This window comes from Ipomoea nil, unplaced genomic scaffold (assembly GCF_001879475.1).
Source record: "Ipomoea nil cultivar Tokyo-kokei standard unplaced genomic scaffold, Asagao_1.1 scaffold2942, whole genome shotgun sequence".
Lineage (NCBI taxonomy): Eukaryota > Viridiplantae > Streptophyta > Magnoliopsida > Solanales > Convolvulaceae > Ipomoea > Ipomoea nil.
In genome coordinates, this window is record NW_017619370.1 from 1374673 (window position 1) to 1383326 (window position 8654).

The window sequence follows — 8654 nt, forward strand, 5'->3', positions numbered from 1 at the left end:
AAATGAAGGGGTAATTTTGACTCATCACTATCTTTTTTTCTTCCTAAAATCTCAGGGGGGACATGGGATTTTAATTCCATGAAAATTGGGGAATTGCAATTCCTTTCAACCAAACAAGAGAATTTTGTGGCCTTTGGAATTAGGTGGGAATTAAGTGGGAATGGAATTTAAATTCTCTTCAACCAAACGCCCTGTTACATGGCGTTTGGTTGGAGAGGGAAAATTACGTGGGAAAGGAATTGCAATTAGTATATTAAAAATGTACTTTTTATTTATGGTCCATACAATTGTGTGGACCATGATCCATGCAATAATGATTGATAATTTCCACCCCCTCCATCCAAAAAAAAAAAAAAAAAAAAAAAAAAAAAAAAAAAAAAAAAAAAAGGTAAATGGACAAATAGTCCCAACAATTATTATATACCAAATACAATTACACCATTGAACTAAAAAAACAAATCTACAATTGAACATTTGAACTTGTAAAAATTGTGCAATTAATCTATTTTGACCTATAATAGCCCATCCACTAATGTGTTTGGAAACCCGGAAAAATGACTTCCGGAAAATGTTTTTCGAGTTTTCAGTGTTTGGCAAGAGGGGGAAAATGAGGTCAATGGAAAATGAAGCATTAGTCAAAAGAAAATAGGTATGTTTTAGGGGAAAATGACTTCCCCTTTTTTTTTTTGGGAAGTCATTTTCCAAGGGATGCACATGCAAAATTTATCGGGTCTAATTTTTTGCGGACTTTTACGAGTCGGTCCACCAAACCCGCAAGGTAGGGTTCATGCAACCAAAGTCCGCCCCATGCGGGTTGGCGGGCACCACGGGCCGATCTGCGGATTTATTTTTTTAATTCAATGTTAAAAAAAAATAATAAAGTCTACAAATAATATTAATTTTTTCATATTAAAAATTTTTAAAAAATTACATTTTTTAAAATGTTAATATTATATATATATATATATATATATATATATATATATATATATATATATATATATATATATATATATATATATATATATACACACACTAGTCTTTTCTATGCGCGATGCGCAGAAACATATGCCCAATATTTATATTTTTTAAAATGGCTAACAAATTTTTACAAATTAAAATCTAAGTGAAATAAAATTTATTTATTATATTAATCTAATATACAATGAATATATAATGTTTTACAAATATTGTTATAATTAAAAAATATAAGAAAAGATATGGTAGATGCATGTGCATGGTAAAAGTAATGGAAAAGATAACGGAAGTTATAACGGGGTAAGGGTATTTTTGTCCAAAAAATTGTATAGTACAACTCTAAAAGCACAATGTACAAAATGGTTAGCATTAAAAACATGGACATAAATGAGGGGTATAACTTTGATTGAGACTTATTATGTTTATATATATATATATATATATATATATATATATATATATATATATATATATATATATATATATATATATATATATATATATATATATATATATCTTACTATATAAAAAAGCCACACCCCTTGGAAAATTAAATTTGGTAAATAATTCCCGCTCAAATAAAACAACTCAGTTTTGTAATAAGTAGTGTAAAAACGATTATGGCCTCTCATTTATAGCTATTTTTTGGGAATTATCACTTTAGCGGTTCAATGTAATCTTTAATATTTGAATAGAAATGAACAGACGTTGGGTTTTTTATTTTCAACCCTTGATTATCTTATTGATTAGGATTTATTGTTTAATTAATTTGTTCACACAGTTTAGAATGGCGTCTCTTTGTTATCTGAAAAAAATAACATTAAATCACATATCTCTTCAATGTCTCCAAACACAGCTATAAAAATACATTCTCACCTTACAGTTTCAAAAACAGCACAACAGTGTTTCAGATTGCAAATATAATCTTCGATCTCCTTGGGACCTCTCATCACTACGTCAACTGATTTATTTCCTATGAAAACAAACACTGCTATCAAGGTAAGTGTGTGTAAGTATGATATATATACATGATAGGAAGGGCAGTGAAAGCATAATGTGTAAGGAGTATGTTTTTCATGGCAAAAGAAGTATGCATGTATATATGTAACCTGTGTATAATACCCACGGAGTACAACATGTATAAATTTATTTTTTTCTCTATTCTAATTCTAGATACTATTGCAGGGATTATGCTTTTTGCATGCTCATATTTAGTCTTTCCGATGAACAAACTCCTCTTTGGAGTCTGAATACAATAACAAGATTATCTTATGGGAACACATTTGATGAATTCACCAGTGGGTCAATGGAGAATTGGTGATCAGTACCATTTATGATGTTTATGAGAGGAGACAAGTTATTGCCATTTTCTTTTGAAAGAAAAGTCACTGTCATTTGGTATGATACATATACTTATACATATCCACTGTACATTTCATTAGAATATTAAATTTAAATTTTTATTCATTAGGTTTGAGGTTGTAAACTCAGTACTGTTAATATAAAATAGATCTGTGTTGTATTTATATCTAAATGCATAATTAGACATAAAATATTACATGCTATTTTTGTTAAGAAGCTTACACCTGGTGAGGATCGTAGATAAAGATGGTAATGGGTCATTTCTTCTATGGGATAGAGACTACAACGAACTAATACGCATGACAGCAATGCAGCTGACGAAAAAATATCTTGAGGTATGTATTAAATCTATTTTCCAGTTTTAATGATTAACTTATTCTCTGTATATGTCTATTGTACAGAGAATAACAAAGAAACTGCCAACAGAAATTTAAGCACGTGGTATATATTGCAATGGTTTTAAAGATTGCTTTAGCATTTTTTTATTACCTTATGAATGTGTATATTGTTAAGTCTTTATTATTCTCTCTATTATGTTGATGCAGGAACTAAGTATGTTTCCAGTTACAGGCCATTCTACAAAGTACAAAGCAGCAGTAGTCAACTACGCGAGTTTTTTGGTTCCAAAGTTTATTGTGTAGTGTATTAATAATGTTAGGTTATTGAGCATGAAACAGAATATGATTTATGTAAATTGTAAATTTCCTTTTTGTTTTGAGAAGTAATTTGTAGAATTCCTTTTGTTTCTTCACTTAGAGATACCATCCTATATTGTAAAATTAGTCTTATGTAGTCTTATTACAAATCAATGTATATTTTTAATAAATATTTAGTTCGTACAAATAGTACTATCACTCAATACCAAATGCAGAACAATTTAATTTCAATTTAATGCCTTTGTAAATATTTAATATTAACATGATTTAATTAAGTTATATTGGGGATGATGAGTTTGGTATTTTTGTTTAGTATTGCCCTTATTTAATTTTATTTATTGTTTATCTTTTTATTTAGAAATTTTTGTAGGAAAATGAAGATGAGAATGACAGTGATTTTAATTCACACAGCTCAAAAAAGTCTAGAAGTTTGTTGTTAAAGTTGAGAAAGTGAAGGATTTGTGAACTTTTAGGTTTGGTTTTTAAACATTTATCAGTTATGGTGTGCTTTTAGATTTTATATATATATATATATATATATATATATATATATATATATATGGTCAAAATTTGCATCAATACCAAATTATACTTACTATTTTTTAAAGTAACAAATTATCATATATCCATTCCATTTTTGTTTATTACAATAACGCTATAAATTAAAAATTTTATTTATAGGCCGTGCATCGCACGGGTACAATACTAGTATATATATATATATAGACACACACACACACACAAAAGTATTTTATCAAAAGTATCAAACAATTAAAATTTTGAAGTATTCATTTCTTTTTATTTACCTACTCATTTTCTAGAAAATGAACCAAACACACAAAGATAGTTTTCCGTTGTGTAGCCAAACATCATAAATGAAAATATTTTCTGAAAAAATGACTCATTTTCCAAAAAACATTTTCCGGAAGTCATTTTCCGGGTTTCCAAACGCACCCTAAGTCACCCACCCACGTAGAATGCCACATAGGTTATATTTTCTTTAACATTATTTAAAAAAAAAAAATAAAAAAAAATGATTATATTTAAAAAAAAAAAAAAAAAAAATCTACCATGGCAACCAATCTACCATGGCTTCTTCATCAGATTAAATGTAGAACTGTAGAAGCTGTCAGTTTTGTTGCCAGAGGAAGAAATTGGCGGGCTTCTTTGTTAGTTGCCATAAAAGCAAAATTAATCGATTATCTTTTGGTAACATGTTAAAAATGTTAATTGCATTATTTTAACAAGTGTAAGATCAAAGTTATATTAGAAAATTTTTTAGTTCGAAAATTTATTTACTGTTTGATATATAATTGGAAGACATATTTGTCTTTTTTTTTTTCTTTTTTTTTTTTCTTTCAAAGAATACAATAGAATAAAATAAAAAAGAAGAGCATTCAAAAAAAAAATAAAAAAGAAGACGTCATTGTTGTTTTAATTTGTTGGATAGTATTTCAGAAAACACTATTTCTAACTATTTTTATATATGCACCAAAATATAGAAGTTGCAAGACATGAAATTCTGTTTATACTATATATTTGCATGGCAATTCCAATGTCAGGCAATTGTGTTGACTTTGAGCAGAATTTGAGCACAAATACAATTTTTTAGTCAACTAATTAGGTGAATAGAAACACACAGCACATGAAATTCCAGACACGTTTTTCTAAATGAGAAATTAAAACACAAAACAAATTATCAATATCTTATAATTACACAATCGGTCTAACCACTTACATATAATCTTCTTAATATGATTCACTTCTTATGAACAAATGAACATCCTATCGTTTATCTTCTGCACTATTGAGTAGTAGTTGCGAGTTTTCTTATTATCTTAAACAGAAAAAACAAAAACAAAAAAACAAAAAAAAGAAAAAAAAAAAAACAAATTTAACTTTGAAAGAAGTGATAAAGTGGGTAAAACATAACGTTAATACTTAAATAGTTACGAATTTAAATTACACTTCAGTTCTTGCTATCATCATATTAATCAAGTCCGTCATATTGGTGGCATGGTCTATTAATAAATAAAACATATACCTGCCGACTATACATGCATCCAGCAATACACTTATATTAATTCATTTAATTGTCAGCATGTATAAGTTAGTCATCTTATGTGACAGACGAAATAGAATATTGATTCATGTATAAAAACAGGCATAGATATAAACAACCCCGTTTTTCACATATATTCAACATTTATATATATAAATTAAGCTTTCACACTCTATATTTTATTTATTTATTAATGGTCATAGCTATCTAGTGCAGCAGAGTGGCTCATGGTCAACCAATACAACTCACCAATTGTTGACGATGCATGAGAAGATTTCTAGCTACTACGTGGCATTCGATTGTATTGAGGAAATTGTTTGATTGAAACACTTCATTTTGAATTATTTTACCATTGTGCCATTTTTTACTTTTAAATTTGCATTATCAATTTGATTAACATGTGATCTCTCAATTTTTTAATTTTTTTGAATGCTACTAGCTCTATTACATTGTAGTATCTGTTCATATACTTTCTCAACCTACTGAAACACAAAGAACCAAGAACCAATAACGCCTCCACTGAGGCTTGAACTTACAACCTTTCAAATAAAAGTCCAACCCGAATATCATTGGACCACATAGTCCTGGTTCTCAATTTTTTAATTAATCAAATTCGATTTAAAATATTTAGGATATTGACCCCCCATATAAAATATGATTTAAATTTAGTTAATTAAGTGGTAAAAATGAAGAATCGGAAGTGGTTAATTTTTTATTTTTTATTTTTTGAAAACAATAGTGGTTAAATTAATAATGAATAAATTGAAGTAAAAATATCATTATAGTTACCGAGCTGGTCCTGCTGGAGAAATTTAATCCGAAGGTGCAAATTAATTAGCCTAAATAATAGATTAAGAATTAATAGAAAAATATAATAGGAAAGTAGAGACAATGTTCGGTGAAGAGAACAAGAATCTCGTATTGTATTACTCACTAGAATTAATTTCATTTTTGGTCCCACAACTTTTGATGTTCTATCACTTTTGGTGCACAACTTTAAAATTTTTTAATTTTGGTGCCTGACTTTGTTATTTTTATCAGTTTTGGTCCTTTCGGCCAAATTGACAGCGAAATGTTGCTTGATTTTATATTGTTAGGGGTAAAATCGTCATCCCAAGGAAACATCTTCAGTATCTAAACAAAATCACTGTAAAATCATATCTATAGGTGTTTGATGATGAGAATAATGGGGAAGATGGGCAGAAACTAGACAGATCTATGGGATTTATAGTTTCGACCATTGGCAAACTCTTCTTTTCCTCTTAATATGATTTTTCTTTTGTTTAAATATTGAAGATCTTTCCAGAATGACGATTTTGCACCTAACATATAAAATTCGGAAATATTTTACAGTCAATTTGGCTGGAAGGACCAAAACTGATAAAAATAAAAAAGTTATGCACCAAAATTGAAAAAATTTAAAGTTGTGCACCGAAAGTGATAAGAACTCAAAAGTCGTGGGACCAAAAGTGAAATTAATTCTTACTGACTATTATAAGAGTGTTAGAATAGGACAAAACATGTTTTAAACTAGACAATGAATCAATTATTCATATTAGCCCTTCTAATAACTCCCTGGCGTGGTAGGCGCTCTAGCAATACTAAGTCTTTGCCCAATTGTCACACCGACCAATCTCGAAGGTCAGTCGCAAAATCCTAAGTTTAACTCGTAACAGAGTATTTTTGCAACTTCTACTTCTTCCTATGTCATGGCTAACCCTAATGGTCGAGCCCAAGTACGTCATGGCTGACCTCGGGGATGGAGAGTTGATGCGACTTCCACTTCCTTGGGTAGCCTTTGGTTGACCCAGGAACTTTTTGGTACATCTTCTGAGCTCATACCCAGCGAATCCCAATGTTGCCTTTTGAGTAATCACGACTTTAGTGTTGGAGGATAAAAATAAATAAGCAGGAAAGCTTAGCATAGGGAGTTTATTGTTATTCCATATCCTTCCTTCTTTTGGTTGTAACCGGTCCATACATTCATCTTGTGTATATAAACCAATATGTAAAGCTATGAGCAATTAACTTCAATATACCATCTTCTTCTTCAATCTGTTTTCTCTTCTCTCACCATTCATGTAGTCTTTTTCCGGAATTTAGGGAAAAGTATACGAAAGATACGATCTTTATATCATCATGATTCACTACGGAATAATACTTAGGTAAGTTAAAGTAGAGGGATATGTTATCTTGTCTATTGTGTGTAATATTCATCCTAACTTGTTATACTTTAAACATTGTTGATAGTGGAATAGGTTTTTCACCTAATGAGTGAATTGCCCCGTAGATTAAGAGAATTTCGAATTGCCTTAATAATTTGTGTTTTGTTACAACTAGAACATCATTGTTTCTCCCAACCAAAACACCCGTCTTAAAATTTCAATATTGAAATAAGAATTTTTCTTGTTTATTGAAATGTAGCCTTATAAAATAAATACGTAAAATTTTAAAATAGTCAGATAAGAGTGCGTAATATTTAACGATAATAAAATATAGGGAGAATGACATGTCTTTTGTTGTGAACTATGACTAATATCTAATTCTTTTTTTTTTTTTTTGGCAAAGACTAATAGCTAATTCAATTCTTCAATTATTCGCTTAATTTTCACCTTTAAATTATTATCATGATAACGCTTTTTCATCTATGCTTCACAAAATTTGTTTACTCTACCACAAGAACATCATAGTAAGTTCCCACCCATTTTACAACTATATATTCAACCAAGCTCTTCGATCTTATTTCTCAATTAAAAATTCACACACATTATAGCCTTAGGAATAATTTGTCACCGTAGGCTACTACAAGTGTGAGTTTTTTTTTATATTCTTCCAATAGGAAGACCCCCAATCCCAACCCGATAAAGCATTTGGGATGATGTAAATCATGATACCTCAACTGAACATGAACCACAGAGGCTAGACTTTTGCTCACTTCGTACAAAGAATTCCTCTTACTTTGAGAGATTGCTCTCACACTGCTACTGGTGAGATTCAAATCTTGGTCATTCTTCCAAATTAAACTTGCACCTCTAGGACCTGTCTGGCTTCCAAACTTTTATATTGCTTTGCCTGCTTCGAATTGCTTCATAGGAATGTTTACAAATTGCTTCGAAGGAGGGAATAAGAAGTAAGAATTATGAAATTACAAATTTATCCTTCATTCTCTTAAATTTTATAAAATTTTCATAACATTTTAAGGATTTTGTTAAGTATGGGATGAAAAGCATCAACATGGTAAAAAAAAAAATGGAAGATAAAAAAAAATGACTACTTGAATAATTCAAGAATTGAGTCAGCTATTACAATATAAGGAGAATGACACCTTTTTTCTTCTGAATTATATGTAATAGCACATTTGCTCTCTGAATTATTCATGTAAGTATATTAGTTCAATTATTTTAAAAGTGGTGGTTTTCCCACCTGATATATTAAATTGATATTTCTACCCTTAAAGTAAACATTTTATTTATTTTTTTCTCCAACAAATTATTGCTTATACGTAGGGATAACCACGGTTCGGTTCAAACTGAACTGAACACTATAGCAATCGAATTGAAAGTTTCCAGTCAAGATTCAGATCCAGAACCCAATAT